Below are 16348 nucleotides of genomic sequence, written 5' to 3' on the forward strand. Positions count from 1 at the left end.
AGAGCTGAAAAACATGCATATCAAAAAATGTTTAAATGGCTTAAAAACAGAAAAAATGAGTGGAAGATTATATAGATATACTTTTATAGAACACACAAAGTACATATCCAAGTGGAAGATGAGAACCATCTGGTTAAAAACCTATAACAAAAAGATAGATTAGTGAGAAAGACATGAGACAAAAATGAAAAATCCATATAAAATTTGGTGTTTTCAAGTCAAAGAGATTAGAATGGGTTTGGAGAGTTTTAGTTTGGGAAAATGGTAAGAACTTTATGCAACATGAAGTTACCAAATGAAAAAAAAAATCAGACATAAAAACTTACCAAAGCGTTCAGATTTATTATAAAAGGGAGACATGGGAGAAGACTCCGTCAGAAGACTTCCAGGTAAGTCGTCTGGAAGTCTTCTAGCGCATTATATTTTAGACGACTAACAGGTAAGTGGTCCCAGAAGTCTTCCAGATCTGAAAAATCTGCATATCCAAATCTAGATCTGGAAAACCTGCATTTCCAAAAACGTTCAAATGGCTTATAAACAGAGAAAATAAATGGAATATTAGATAGATCTACCTTTATAAAACACACAAAAATACATATATAAAATTAATAGATCTACCTTTAAATGAGTGGAAGATGAGAACCATGTGATGAAAAACCTGCAAAACAAGATAAACTAGTGAGAAAGACATGAGACAAAAACAATAATTTGATAAAAAGTTTAGTGTTTATAAGTTCAAAGAGATTAGAGAGAGGTTGGAGAGTTTTAGAATGAGGAACATACCATTTTTGTTACAGCCATTTGAGAGGAAGAAAGAGAATGTGTAAATTTTTCTTTATATATGGAGACAAAAATTCCAATAAAGTTAAATATTTTCGATTCAGAAGACTTTCAAGTAAGTCTTCTAATAGAAGACTTACTAGACAATGTACTTGTAAGTCGCACAAAAGACTTAAATATTTGTAGGGGAAACTAAAATATTTTTAGCGGGACTTAGGAAACTTTCAGAGAAATCTTCTAATCGCGAGACGACTTACCTGTTAGTCTTCTAGACCCTAAACTAAATTAACTAACTAAACACTTTATAAAATCAAATTAAACTTAAAAAGTGTTTATTATACACATAAATAAACACATATATGTAAAATTTTAATTTTTCAAAAAAACATTTAAGCTTTCAAAAATCTAACCCTAAAAATACATACAATACTACAACATATGTTGTTAAACCCTAAGCCAAAAAATATCATGATTAAATACTTTCACTCATCTATGTTGAAAACTATTCAATTTTATTATATCTTAAAATTTGTATTACTTAATGATGTTTATAATTACATGATTTTAATTTTTCACTTGTTTAATATTTTTTAAACATTTTTTCACTCAGACGACTTTCCGAGGCTATATTCGTAAAAAAGAGTTTTGTTTTTTTTTTTATCACAAGGGGTTGGCTGTAATTTCACAAGGCTTTTAGGTTAGTTTTGCATTTGATTCAAGTTTGGGTATAGTTTTGTATTTAAAATCAAGTTTTGAGTCCTATTTGGCAAATCCCCCAACTTTTAATGTTGAGATTTTGAAGTACAAATTTTAAAATTAAAATATTAAGATCTCACTAAATGTTTCACTAAAATTTTGAAATTAACATATTTTATGTAGTATCTATTTAATTTATTTTAAATGATATTAATATATATATATATAATATGAATATCTATTAATGAGACTTCATATTCATACGATTTATAATATTTTGTATCTTTCTTGAACAAAAAAAAAAGTTAAACCGTTAATCACAAAATTTTTAATGTGGGACTTTTACCATTTTTAATAATTTATAGCCGTTTAAAATAAATCAAATATAACATATTAAAAAAATCTAAATTTTTATTCTATGCTTAATGTGATTTTTTAATTTCTTTTAATCATATAAAATTAGACAAAAAGAGAGATGATACAAAATTGTTATCAAATATGTTTTAATTGTCATATATATGTTAATCATATTAGGTAATTCCGTAGCATTTATTTAAGGAACGAAAAAAATATTCTTTCGTACACTACTAATAAATTTGATAGATAGTTTAATAAAAAAGATATAATATATATTTATATGGACCAATTTATTTTTTTAAAGATTCTAAGAATCATCATCGTGATGACACGTGGCTATGAAAATATGTTGTAATGCTCTAAGATTAATATATATGGGATTGTCCATATCATATATATGTATAATCATACTTTTATTGATGGATATTGCATAACATCTCAAGCATATAAAGTTTTTTATATAGGTAAAGAAACCAAAGCAGTCGTGGCTCAATTTCAAAAAGTGAATCCAACGAGAAATATTTTAGTAGATTATGAAGAAAATTAACTGATTTTGTTGCAAAAAAGACAGTGATAATGATGTATTGATGGCTACAATTGAAGATCTTGCAGTTGACCATTTGGTATATGCTCGAGAATAACCAATCAATCTCAATTAAAGATTCTAGTGTTATTGGTAACATGACTCTTAAAGTTCTAAAATGTTTGGTGTTATTGGTGTGGTGATTTTACAATTCTATATAAATTTTTTGTTATTCAAAAAGTTAAGTATTTTTTAGATTTTGTAATTCTATTAAACTATGGTGTTATTGGAACAATGATTCATTACATTTTAACTTACTGTTCACAACTTTCAAAATACTAGAGTTAACCCATGTATTCCCAAAGTCGAGATGACCAAATCAAATCTCTTTACCAAACATGCAAATATGATACGTGAAAAGCATTATCAATTCCATATAATCTCTTTTATCAAACATGCATATATATAACTATGAAATAGATTTCATGCACAGTCACACTACAATACATCAAAATGATAAACTCAGAATTTTTTATCCATAGAAAAACTATGAAAGAGATTCCACAGTCAGACAACATCACATCAAAATGATAAATCCAGAAAATAACACCATCACAAATGAAAATGAGTTATAAATCGTTGTGAGTAGGCTATACTGATTTTTTTCAATTCCATTAAAACCTTGGTTTCCTCTGAATTCCATAGGCTATGCTGATTGTTTTTTTCTTTATCACTCATTGCAATCTTATGTGAAGTTAATCAATATTAGTAAGAACATACACACAAAAATATTTATCACAAACATACAGGTAAACATCAAGGTTCTTGCTACTAGTCTAAACAAATAAAATAATGAAACCACACGTAAAGTTAAAAGCAACAGATATAACAATCAAACCATTTTAATACATGATATAATGAAAAACAGAGAAATATATCAGAAAAAAAAGAGATAAGAAAAGTGAGAACCAGGACTTGTATTATCTTGCGAGCTTTGATGATGCATAAAAAGAAAAGAACAATTCTAGGATTCTCCTTTTCTTTATACACAATTGAACATACCTTATTTTGAATATATTATATGGAAAATAGATAAACAATAGTAGACAAAAGTTAACATAAATCACAATAAGTCATCGCCAATCAAGCCAAAAGAATATATGGATTCTATAAATATGGGAAGACATATTGTGAGAATCAATGGAAATATTTACGGAATTAAAATCCTCTTGACTTTTGAAATCACTGTGAATTAGCTCCCCACTAACCTCCTCTTAGAAACTCAAAATCCCTAATTTCTAAAAATTTATATCTCCTCACAAAATCCTAATCAACAAAACGGAATTTATCAGGAACTTAGAAACTTAATTCCTAAAAGATTGACAAAATCTAACCACGAACGTAGAAACCTAACCAAACAAGCTCTCTAGAAATCTCTATCTCCTCCGTTAATTCCTAACCACTGAAGACGATGGCAGAAGGAAGAACCATCGGAGAACCGCCAAATCGCATGCGAAGGGATCATCGTCTTGCCTGCCCCCTTTCGGGGAAAGAGTTTGGCTACCCCCACATATCATGAATCAATCTTCTAAGAACCGGTTATAAAACGTGGATATTTTCTATCTTTATTTAATTAGGATAGTATGTAAAAGACCATTAAACTGTAGGAAAGTTCAGTTATTTACGAGTTATACCTAGTTGTATCGAAATTCAATCTGATCTAATTCAAACCGCGAACCAAACAAACCCAAAATGAAAACCGAAGGAAACCCAGACCGATTCCCCATTCCGGGTTAATGAAACCCTAATTTCTGATTTAACGAAATCAAATCCTATTCCCGTTAAAAAAAAAATCTTTTGTTCTTTCCCCTTCCCTTTCCTTGTTCCTTTCTGAGCTTCGAGAGTTCGATTCCTTCCTCCCCTCTCTTCCATTTCTTGGTCGCAGAAGTCGATTTGTGTGTGAGAATCGATAGAGTGAAAAGAGATGACGGAGATGTCGGATGAGGGTCGCAAGGGGGACCAGCAACGGCAATGGCGACGGAGACAGATGGGGTAATCTCGGAGCCGATAAGTGTCTTCGTCGAAGCTGCGGTGGCAGTTACATCTGGAGAGGAGAATGACAATGACGCTGATGTCCATGAGGATAAGGGTTCGAAAAGTGTAGTGGATGGAGTTAAAGATGGGGACGACAAGGAGGAGGAGGACGACGAGGTAACAAATTGGAGAATTCCCAAATTAGAATTGGATTTTGAATCCTAGTTGTGTTTGAATTGGTCATGTTTTGGTGAACTAGAAATTATGGTGATGATGTGTAGAACCTGGAAATTATGGTATAACTATATGTAATACTAGTACCACTCGGTGAAACATTCAGAATTTGGTAAAATTAGTAATACGTAAGTATACTAGAGAATACTATAGTAACTTTGGGAAAACTATTTGGTATTACTGGTATAACTGACGTAGACGTAAATGTAATTTGCAGCATTTTGAGCCCATCGAAGCAATCAGAGAAGTGTGGTTCATTGTCGACGATGTTCCCATCCGTTTGTGAAGGAAGGGCAGAAGGGATCGAAGAGAAAGGGAAGAAAGGAAGCCGGAGTTGTTTCATGTCCGATTGTTTTACAAAACTCTATGCTTCTCGGTTTCTAGAAGTTTGAAACTATAATTTCATTTTCTTGATGTTACAATTACAGTTACAATTTCAAATTCATTTTCGGGATGTTGCAAATTCATGTTATCGTGAAACACAAAATAAAGAAACGAAACTTTGGAATTTTACAAGTCTTAGACAACCACAAAATAAAGACTTGTAAGGCTATCCGCCGAAGCAAAGAAAAACAAAACAAATAGGATTGAAGCTCTAAGTTCGGACAATACAAAACACTTAAACAAGTTCCGACATTCCAAAACACTTAAAGATAAGATTCTTCGAACTTTCTAACAATCTCATCTTCATTTTCGTCATCCACTGTCTCTTTGTTCTCGAAATTGTTTTTCATTTCTGAGATGGTCTGAGTTAACTGCTCAATCACTCTAGTCTTCTCCCAGATCTCACCACGGGCGTCAAGCAAAGCTTGTTTTTGCCAAGTTGTACCGTCCTCTTCATCAAACCAAGAGAAGTAATTGCATCCATTGGGAAAACGCGGACAGCCATAAAAGCGTCGACCTGGGTTTCTGTCAGTCCAACCTTGCGTTATACTCACCGGGAAGCCACAAATACAGAATCTCCTACCAGAATTTTGCCTCCTCGTCGACGATCCCGAAGCCACTTCCATCTTCACTTTCTCCATCTTCATTTTTTCCATCTTTACTTTTTGTATCTGAGAAGAAGAGAAGAGAGGGAGGGAGAGGAACAGAGGCAAGAGATCGAAAGGTGATAAGAGGGAAGAGACAAGAGAAGGGAAGAGAAGAGGGTACAAGACAAGGGAAGAGAAGAGAGATGTAATAGGTGAGGTCAGTGGATTCGGGAATTGGACCAGTTTGACTCACAAAATTGGAAGAGAGAGATGTTGTGTGGCTGAGATGAGAACAAGTGTTTGGATAAGATATTTGGAACAGATGTTTAAGCAGCAAAACAATTTTATGTCCCTCCAGAAATTTGATCTTAGTTATACCGAAGATACTGGTGTGTTTTTAGTTATACCGAAGATAATGAATACCAGTTCCGACCAACAACCATGATCCAAAGTGAAATTACTTTCGATGTTGTGTGGTTAAAGAGGAGAGAGTGTGTGTGTTTTGGAGGAGAGAGAGATTGATAAGAAAAAGTGAAGGTACTTTCGATGTTGTGTGGTTAGAGTGGAGATAGAGACATTCTTTTCCTTTTTTATTGTTTAGGCGCCAAAACAAATTTCATTTACTTCCTAATATTTGTTCTTAGTTATACAGAGGATACTAGTGTTACGAAATTTGGTCATAGTTCTACTTTTGTTGGTTTCTAATTTAATTAGTGTTACTAATTTTTTTAATTTGTTTTTTTAGTTTTACTTTCGATTTTAGTACTTCAAAATGTAAGTTATATTGTTTTGTACAATAATATAGGCGTAATAGATATAACTCGAAAAAATCCTTTGTAAGAAGTTCTTCATTGAAAAGTGTGATTCGAATTACAAGGTTTCATAATGGATATATCATGAGTTTGAAGAAAATTTCAAAAACGTGACGACCGAGTTTTGTTATAATTATAAATTATAGTAGAGAAAACAAATGTAAAACTATCACAACCCGAGATTTGATATAGATAATACTAATGTCATTAGAAAACAAAGTAGATAACCAAGTTTTATGCAGTTTTCCAAATTATGATAACTGAGTTTTGATATAGATAATACTAATGTCATTAGAAAACAAAGTAGATAACCAAGTTTTACGCAGTTTTCCGAAGCATACAACACAAAATAAACATATTACAGAGCTAAATGCATTACTCCTAAATCCAAATAACTAACTTCTAACTCTTTTCCTTCCCTTCCATGCGATGTGATCCGGAGGCATGATCTTCACCTCCTTGATGTAATCCAGTACATTCCAAGAAGACCTGTCGGGCACAACATAAAGTGTCCTGGAATATGCCATTGGCCACAGTTCCGACCAGTAGTATTCTGAGCACAGCTCATGGATATGAAGGTGCCTGCCAACGTTTGTAGTGAAATATATGTAAGCAGCCAGTCCGTACAGACAAGAAAACTTTTCATAATCCCACACCTTGCAAGTACAACTAAGCTCGCCAAAAACAACTTTCCTTCAGTGTTGGTGATCTCGTACTCAAACTCATAACTATCAAGCTCCCGCACAGGTAGCTTTTGTGCAACAGGCCATAGCTCGTGCAAGTAGTTCTCAACCAGAGGCACCAGTTTGCTATCAATTGATCCAGCAACAGCATCCTTCCGATGTTGATTGAACCAATCTGAGATTTTCCCGATGATGCAATCCAGCATTGGTATTAAGGCCCACCTCGTTGCCTCTTTAAACACGTTCTTCATTGATTCCACACCGTTGCTTGTATCCATGTTGTACCCGTCACGTGGAAAAAAAAATCTTGCCCATTTGTCCTTTTCAGTATGTTCCTCAACATACTTGTAGGCTGAAGGATAGCTTATCTTAAATGAATCATAAGCAGAGTTGAAGTCAGCCTCCGTGTAATATCTGCCCAATTCCATGAATCTATGCCCGGCTATATTCTTATTGACGCTACAAGCATGCCCTTTCACATTTTCCGTCAAATGCCACAAACAATGACCATGGTGAGCCTGTGTAAACACATTTGCTATAGCGGAGATGAGGATTCTATTTATGTCACTCATGAAAACCAGTTCAGAAGAGTCTGGTATAACACTTTTAAGCATCTCAAAAAACCAAGTCCAGCTAGCATCATTCTCACCATCTACTACTGCAAATGCAAGTGGATAATTGTGACCATTAGGATCTTGAGCTTTCGCGAAAACTAGAAGACCACCATATCTGTTCTTCAGCTATGTCGCATCCACAGCTATCACTTTCCTCATAACTGCAAACCCTTCAATGCAAGCTCCCAAAGCTACGAAGACGTACTTGAATTTAGATCCCTCATCCAATTTCACACATGTTTTTCTTCCCGGATTCACTTGCTCTAACATGTACAAATAGCTATACATCATCTTGTAGCTCTCTTCTGGACTAGCAGGTATATAACAAACTGCCTGATTCTTTCTCACGTGATTGCTCATTGTACCCTGCCATAAAAAGGAATAAATACAAGAATCTACTACAGTTATCCAAAGCTATACCAGTTGTTCCTAGTTTTTTTCAGTTATCTACAGTTCTACCAGTTGTTCCTAGTATTCCAGTTATCCACAGCTTTACTCGTTATTCCGAGTTTTCCAGTTATCCTACAATTATCAGAAAATTTGAATTAGGTTTCAAATGAGTTGCCCCAGATCGATCTAGGTCCAATTCTACTGCCTATACACAGTTCCCCTATACACTCTCATTCCACCACCGAAATGCATTAGGATCACCAATTTCAAAAGAGACAATGTCATTTTGATTCCTACTTCTAATCAGATCCCAATTAAAAATCCACTAAAACCTACTTGAGCCAGAGAGCATAACTCACCTGCAACTCGACCAGCACCGACGAAGATTGAGAACCTGTGAGTGGAGAAGGAGCTGAGGGTTCCGGAGCTGAGCTGTGGGAGAAGAGAAAGGGAGTTCCGCTGAGCTGAGGGTTTCGGGAGGAATTCCGTTTCGGGATTGAATTGGGGATTTCAATTAAGAATTTCCATCTTAATTATTTATTCATAATGATCAACCCGATTTGTTTCAACCAAATCACCCAACCAATCGTGGGAAAACCAATATACCAAACCACATTTCATTTTTTCAGATTTAATAATCTGAGGGCACTTTCGTTAATTCGCATTTAGTTAATGAGACATGGGCATAGGAAACTTCACAGACCCATAGGAGATTGTTCTATGAGATGGAGGGACAATGCCTTCTCTTCTCCATCCTCCAGGTACCAGGGACCCCCCCCCCCCTCCCTTTCTCATGAAGAATTCGCTTATGCCCCTCTGAAGTCGCTTATCCCCGTCTCCCATTAATAAAATGGGAGATGACAAAAATGCCCTCAGAATATTAAAAAAAAAAAGAAATCCGGGTGGAATTGGGTTAATTGGTATTCAAACAGCGTTATAGATGATTGCGGTTTGGAATTGGGTTAATCGGTTTGGTATTGAATAAAACAATAATTAAAAGTAGAGGAAAATCAGAAATCCTATTTCCAAAAAGAAACCGCAGCTCCCCTCCCCTCTTCCATCAATCCCGAAGCTCAGCTCAGCTCTTATCATCCTCCTACACTGATCTCTCCCGAAGCTTCTCGCCGGCGTAGAATAATCGTTTCCCGACGTCTAGCATTCCGTCGGGGCCGGTGGAGTTTTTGGTAAGTTTTGCTCTCTGGTTCAAGATTTCTTTATGCGGTAGGTTGTAGTGGATTATAAACTGGATTCAATTTAGGAGTAATGCACAACGTCATTGATTCATTTTTGGGTCAAATGGTATAAAATACATGTCAATGGTTGAATGGGGGTGTAGAATGGGACATATATCAATCCGCACCTAAAACCTAATTCAATTTGTTCTTGACAATTGTAGTAAAACTGTATAACTCGAAACAACTGGTAGAACTTTGGGTAACTGAGAATACCCGGAACAACTGGTAGAACTTTGGATAAATATAGCCAGTTTGTTGAGTTTGTTCCTTTTTTTTGGCATGATACAATGAGCAATCACGTCAGCATTCATTTTCAATTCAAAGACCGCATGTTTAGTATAACTGTGAAGACATTCGTGGAGGATATGACTTTGTCAATGATAGAAGAGAGGATGTATAAGAAGCTTGGGTTGGATGAACGTACGAAAAAAACTGACAATGAGCTACATGCCGATGGTGGTAGGATGTGAGCGACCTTTAAATATTGTTGATGATGAGGATCTTTTTGTTTACTTAAGATCAGAATTGGTAGATAAACTCTCGATAGTTTGTAAAACTTATGTTGGTATGAACTACAAACAGTTGGAGCCATTGGAGGATTAAATTGGACCCATAACTTTGTACGTATAAGAAAAGTAGTGAGATAACGAGGTGATAGAGGGTAAGAATGATGATGATACAACACGAGATGATTGTATGGAGACGGATACCGGTATGGAGACTGATACTGGTATGGAGACGGCTGTTGAGATCGATACGGCTGTTGAGACTGATACGGCTACAGAGACCGATACGGCTGCGGAGACCGATACAGCTACGGAGACCTATACTGCTGCAGAGACTGATACCGCTGCAGAGACCAATACCGCTGTTTCAACCACTGATAAGTATGTTGAACAGCCACCTGTCATAGAATTGACTAAGTATATAGAGGAATGGGGTGATGGTCTGAGTTTGAGTAAGCATGACAGAATTTCCAAGTAAAAAGGCAATTCAGGAGATGGTCGATAGGGCTTCATTTAGTGAATACTATCATTGTCTCACAAAAAAGTCTGATCGTAGACGATTGGTGATAGGATGTTCGCAACCTAACTGTAAATGGGGATTACGAGCTGCAAGGATTTCTGAGACCAAAATTTTTTCAATTAGAATGTAACGTCCCGACCGCCCACAGCTAATGGGCCACCCACACCCGCTCTCTCGGCCCGTGGGCCCCATCCCGTTCCAGCGATCGGTCCGTTAATTTTCCAAGGCTTGAAATCGTTGTTTACTGACCCTGCAATCACCACATGACCTTTCCCCGTGCTTTGGCCTCACTCGCACGTTATCGCAAATCACTTCCCGGTAGGTCACTCATCCTTCCACTACTCCAGCTCAAACACGCTTAACTCTGGAGTTCTTTCAGGATGTGCTCCAGAAAAGGTAAGTCAACTTTGGTGACATAGGTAGCCAAATCAATTATCTGAAGTCTTTTTCACATTTCACAACTCGGGATGTTACAATTCTCCCCCTCTCAAAGAACGCAACGTCCTTGTTGCGTGCCACGACAGGTCTCAAGACACCTCTCGGGTCAGAACGGAGATGGCTAACCAGCTCTGATACCACTTGTAACATCCCGACCGCCCACAGCTATTGGTACACCCACACCTAAAGGGCCACCCACACCCGCTCTCTCGGCCCGTGGGCCCCATCCCGTTCCAGCGATCGATCCGTTAATTTTCCAAGGCTCAAAATCATTGTTTACTGACCCTGCAATCACCACATGACCTTTCCCCGTGCTTTGGCCTCACTCGCACGCTACCGCAAATCACTTCCCGGTAGGTCACCCATCCTTCCACTACTCCAGCTCAAGCACGCTTAACTCTGGAGTTCTTTCAGGATATGCTCCGGAAAATGTAAGTCAACTTTGGTGACATAGGTAGCCAAATCAATTCTCTTAAATCTTTTTCACATATCACAACTCGGGATGTTACATAGAAGCTACACGAAGATGCATACGTGCTCTAGGGCTAGTCAAAGTACCAACAACGACAAAGAGGGTCAGCCGAACTAATGTCGGCGTTTTTGAATGAGAAATACCTCGGATAGTTGAAAACTCCAGTTCCAAAAGTTATTAAGGGTCTCGTTAAGTTCAAACTTAGGGTCATTATATCATACCCCACAGTGTTGTGTGGAAAGAATCTTACGGTTTGTGATACACGTGGTAGTCCGGAAGAGAGCTACATGTTGATGTATAGCTTTTTGTACATGTTAGAGAAAATGAATCAATGAACAAAAACCCGTGTGAAATTGGATGAGGAACGTAAATTCAAATACCTCTTCTTAGCCTTGGGAGCTTGCATTGAAGGGTTTGCAGTCATGAGGAAAGTGATAGTTGTGGATGCAACATGGCTAAAGAACGGATATGGTGGTGTTCTTGTTTTTGCCAAAGCTCAAGATCCTAACCGTCACTATTATCCACTTATGTTTGCAGTACTAGATGGAGAGAATCATGCTAGCTGGACTTGGTTTTCATGAGTGACAGAAATCAAAGCCTAATCTTTGCTATAACAAACGTGTTTCCACAGGCTCACCATGGGCATTGTTTATGGCATTTAAAGGAAAATGTGAAAGGGCATGCTTCTAACGTCAACAAAGAGATAGTCGGGCATAGATTCATGGAGTTGGGCAGATATTACACGCTAGCTGACTTAAACTCCGGTTACGATATATTTAAGATAAGATATCATTCAGCGTACAATCATGTGGAGGAGCATACAGAAAAAGACAAATGGGCAAGGGTTTTTTTCTCACGTGACAGATACAACTTGGACACAAGCAACAGTTTGGAATCAATGAACAACGTGTTTAAAGAAGCAAGGAGGTGGGCCTTAATACGAATGTTGGATTTTATCATCAGGACATTCTCTGATTGGTTTAATCAACATTGTATGATGTTTCTGGATCAAGCGATATCAAATTGGTGCCTCTGGTTGAGAACTACTTGCACGATATATGGCCTGTTGCACGAATGTTTCCTGTGCGGGAGCTTAATATTTATGACCTTGAATACGAGAACACCACACTGATGGAAAGATTTTTTTGGAGAACTTGGTTGCGAAAACTTGTACTTGCAAGGTATGGGATTATGAGAAATTTCCTTGTCTGCACGGACTGGCTTCTTACATATTTTTCACTAAGAACGTTGTTGGCGACGTTGGGAGGCGCTGTGATATACATATAGTACATCATGAGTTGTGCTCAAAATACTACTGGACGGAACTGTGGGCATTGGCATATTCCCGGACACTTTATGTTGTGCCCGACAGGTTCTCTTGGAATGTACCGGATGACATCAAGGAGCTGAAGATCGTACATCACGCGGAAGGATAGGAAAAGAGTTAAAAGGCATCCTTCTTGTGGAGAACGGTGTAAAAGGAAACAAAACAAAAGGCGGCCAAGGCAAAACTTTGGTTTCAATTGGTTGTTATTTGGAAATAGTGCCCCCCCCCCCCCCCCTGTGCATGAATTTAGCTCTATCCTATGTTTGTTTTGTGCAGTGTGATTTGGAAAACTGCGTAAAACTTGGTTATCATAGTTTTTCTACTTTGTTTTGTAATGACATTAGTATTATCTATATCAAAACTCGGCTATCATTGTTTTACATTTCAGTTCTCAACTATAACTTATAGTTCTAATAAACGTAATAAATGTATGTGAGTAAAATTTTAAAGAACAATATAACTTGGTTATCATATTTTGTCTACCTTATCATTCTAATCACACTTTCTTAATGAATAACTATTACCGAGTTATTATTGTACATAACAATATAACTAACATTTTAAAGAACTAAAATCGAGAGTAAAACTAAAAGATGAAATTAAACGGATTAGTAACACTAAATAAATTAGAAACCATCAAAAATAAAACTATGACCAAATTTCGTAACATTAGTATCTTTTGTCTAACTAAAAACAAATCAAATGGAGGGAAATGAAATTTGTTTTTTCGCCTACACAATTTTAAACATTTGGAAATAATATTTCTTTTTCGTATTTCTAAATCGAAATCCCTCTCTTCCCATCCCAACCACACAAACACAACCTCATCTCACTTTTTCTTATCCATCTCTCTCTCCTTCAAAAATTCACTCTCTCTAACAACCAAGAATCGGGAATTCAACTTTCTCGTTGAACCATGATGCATCCAGAAGAGGAGTACCAGAAAATGAAGGCAGCAAGGAGAGAAAACGACATGTGTGGGTACATCAACATGCCCATCACGGGATTCCGACCCGCTGTTTCTGTGGAGACAAAATTGCCGATGAGTTTTCTCTGGGTTTGAAGTTTTCCGGCGAGTTTGATACTCTACCTAGAAGGAAGTACTTCACTTGCGCCAAGTTTGAGGTACTTTTTGATAGGCCACGGATTTTTACCCACTTTTAACCATGGTTTATATAGGTTTTTAGTCTTTTATATGTATTCGAACCCTTTTTAGGGTAACTACAGGTTCATGTAGTAAAATGATGAATTTGGGGTAATTTGGAGACTTTTTGAGCTTTGCTGGAAACAGAGAAAGACTTGATTATTAAGCCAGAATGTCGACCGACGATCACCAAGAATAATCAATCGACGGTGAGTTGTTACCATCGATCGACAGCGGAGCCACCCGAGTTAATGACAAATAAGAAGATTGCAAGTTTCACAAAAGTCCCAATATTTACATTTAAGTCCATGGCCGCCTGTTAGGCTATATTATTACAGTTTTGTATCATTTTAGAGGCAAACTTGCCTAGAGACCTTTTAAACCTAGTTTGTAAACGAGAAACCCATTCCACCATTTAAGAGAGAGCTTAAGATTAGAGAGAGAGATCTGAACTGCATAACAGAGAAGACCTTTCTCTTACTATTGATATATTTAAGTATTATTCAGACCATCATAACCATGTTTCTTATGAATATGTCTGAGTAGTCTTACTGTTAGATTTAGGTTTCTCATAAGGTTGATATATGTATTGCTAACTAAACTGTTGCTAGGGTGTTTAAAATATAATTCTTCATCTAGTTGTTCTTAATGCTTAGTTTAGGATTGATCACCCTTTAACTTAGATCCTAGGATTAATTGAGACAAGCCATAGCTTGACTCAATACCTGAAACTAAACTAGTATGATATAACTGACTAGATACACACGAAAGTTGGTCTACTAAATTAGAGAACACTAATCAAACCCGCTCGAAATGCTTTCTGGAAGAAGTATCGATCGACGCGGCAATCTTTGTGTCGATCGATATTTTGAAAGGTGTATCTATCGATATTCTTTAAGAATCATCGATCGACACTTTCTCGTGATTAATAAACGAAGGTTGAAATTCGAGATGTAGATATAGAAAATCTATTTGATTTTACCTAAGTTTGAGTTCGAGAACAATTAATATCCATAAACCCCTAAAACCCCAAATTAAGTTGCTTACTCATCATACCTGAGAATATACATGAATCTCGCTATTTCCCTAACTGTTAACAACCTCAAATCAAACCAATCGAGCAATTGTCTTGCTCAACCCTTCATTTACTGCTTAAAACCTATTAATCTAGCTTTATTTCGAAGACTATAAATCTACTGTGTAATCCTAGAGTCTTTGTGGATTCAATCCCTATGTACTATATTTGAACCTCTTATTTGGGAGAATAATTCACTCCTTAAGGTAATTTGAATGATATCAATTTTCAATCCTTTACTGACCATTCATATAATTAGGGTTCAATTTGATTTGTATGAATATGAGTGATGATTGATTGGGTTATTATCGGTTTCTATATGTCAGTGCCATATGAAAGACATGGTTTGCACATGTAGAACTCTCGAGGGAAATCAACCTGGATTGTAGAAACAAATGACAGAGTATTGGGACAATGCTGAATCCCATGATAAGATTGTGAAAACATCAGCAGCTCAAATGCCAGACCATAAAGAACTTGGTCCTCACAAGCAAAACTCCGGCAGAAGTACCTACAAATCGAACAAGAAATGGTAACTTGCTTTCTATCTCCATTCATACAAGTTAAGCTTTATTATGTGACATTAACCTTTAATTTGTTTACCATTTCAGGTTGAGGAATTTCGGCAGACCGGTTAATCTTGAATAAGCTTTCATCACGACGCATACAAAAAAGGATGGGACCTTTGTCAAAAAAAAGCGCAGCAGATTGCAGAGGCGTACCAAAAGAATAAGCAACCAAGTTGACTTCCCTTGAGACTGAAAACTCAAAGACTTCAGTACTTCACACGATCCACAGCTCTCCCTTGAAGAGTATAACAATATATTCCTTATGGTAAACTGCTTCTTTTATATTTGGTTTTTATTTTGATACATGATATCTCTTCTAGTTTGATAGTCTGACAATTTGATTTGTTTTTGTAGTCTACTTTCACAAACAAAAGAGGGCGACACTACGGAATTGGAAGCCTCAAGAGAGTACTCTTGTCAATGGAAAGCGAACGTTCAGTGCATGCTCTTCTTCATTCATGAACCTGCAAAAACAGCTAGGCGACGCTCACCACAAAATTGAGAAGCAGGCTCCTTATAACGCAAAGCAAGAAAAGAAGATCAACGACCTCTCTTTGGTGGAGAAGTTTTTGACTGTAACTGATCCAAGATTTCTTGAGTACATCGCCATTAATTCCACCTGATGCTTAGTTTCCCTTCTTGGTCCCCTTCTCTTGTACAAACTTATGTCTTTTGGTTGAAAACTAGTTTAACTCCATAAGAATAGGAGCTTCTTTTGTAACTTGTATCAAATGCTTGTTAATATTTTTAGTTTTCAAATTAAGTTCAAATGCTTGTTAATATTTTTAGTTTTCAAATTAAGTTCTAATTTGAGATTTAGAATCGTTCAATAGGATAGTTTTATAACATTGGCATCATTCAAACAAGAAATCCAGAAAATAAAATTTCAAAATCCCAGAAACAAAATACGTAACAAGTTGCAAATCAGTCGGTAAAACGTCACAAATCAGTTGTAAAGGAGTCACTAA

General features: G+C 36.4%; 1 long non-coding RNA gene across 1 annotated transcript; it reads left to right on the forward strand.

Annotated features, from left to right (window-relative positions):
• The first annotated feature begins 1858 nt into the window (after nucleotides 1-1858).
• Nucleotides 1859-16152, forward strand: LOC117134253. The gene is made up of 2 exons (XR_004458478.1): nucleotides 1859-10751; nucleotides 10880-16152. It is a non-coding gene; the product is annotated as an uncharacterized LOC117134253 (long non-coding RNA).
• Nucleotides 16153-16348: the final 196 nt, after the last annotated feature.

The sequence above is a fragment of the Brassica rapa genome, chromosome A05 (assembly GCF_000309985.2).
Source record: "Brassica rapa cultivar Chiifu-401-42 chromosome A05, CAAS_Brap_v3.01, whole genome shotgun sequence".
NCBI lineage: Eukaryota > Viridiplantae > Streptophyta > Magnoliopsida > Brassicales > Brassicaceae > Brassica > Brassica rapa.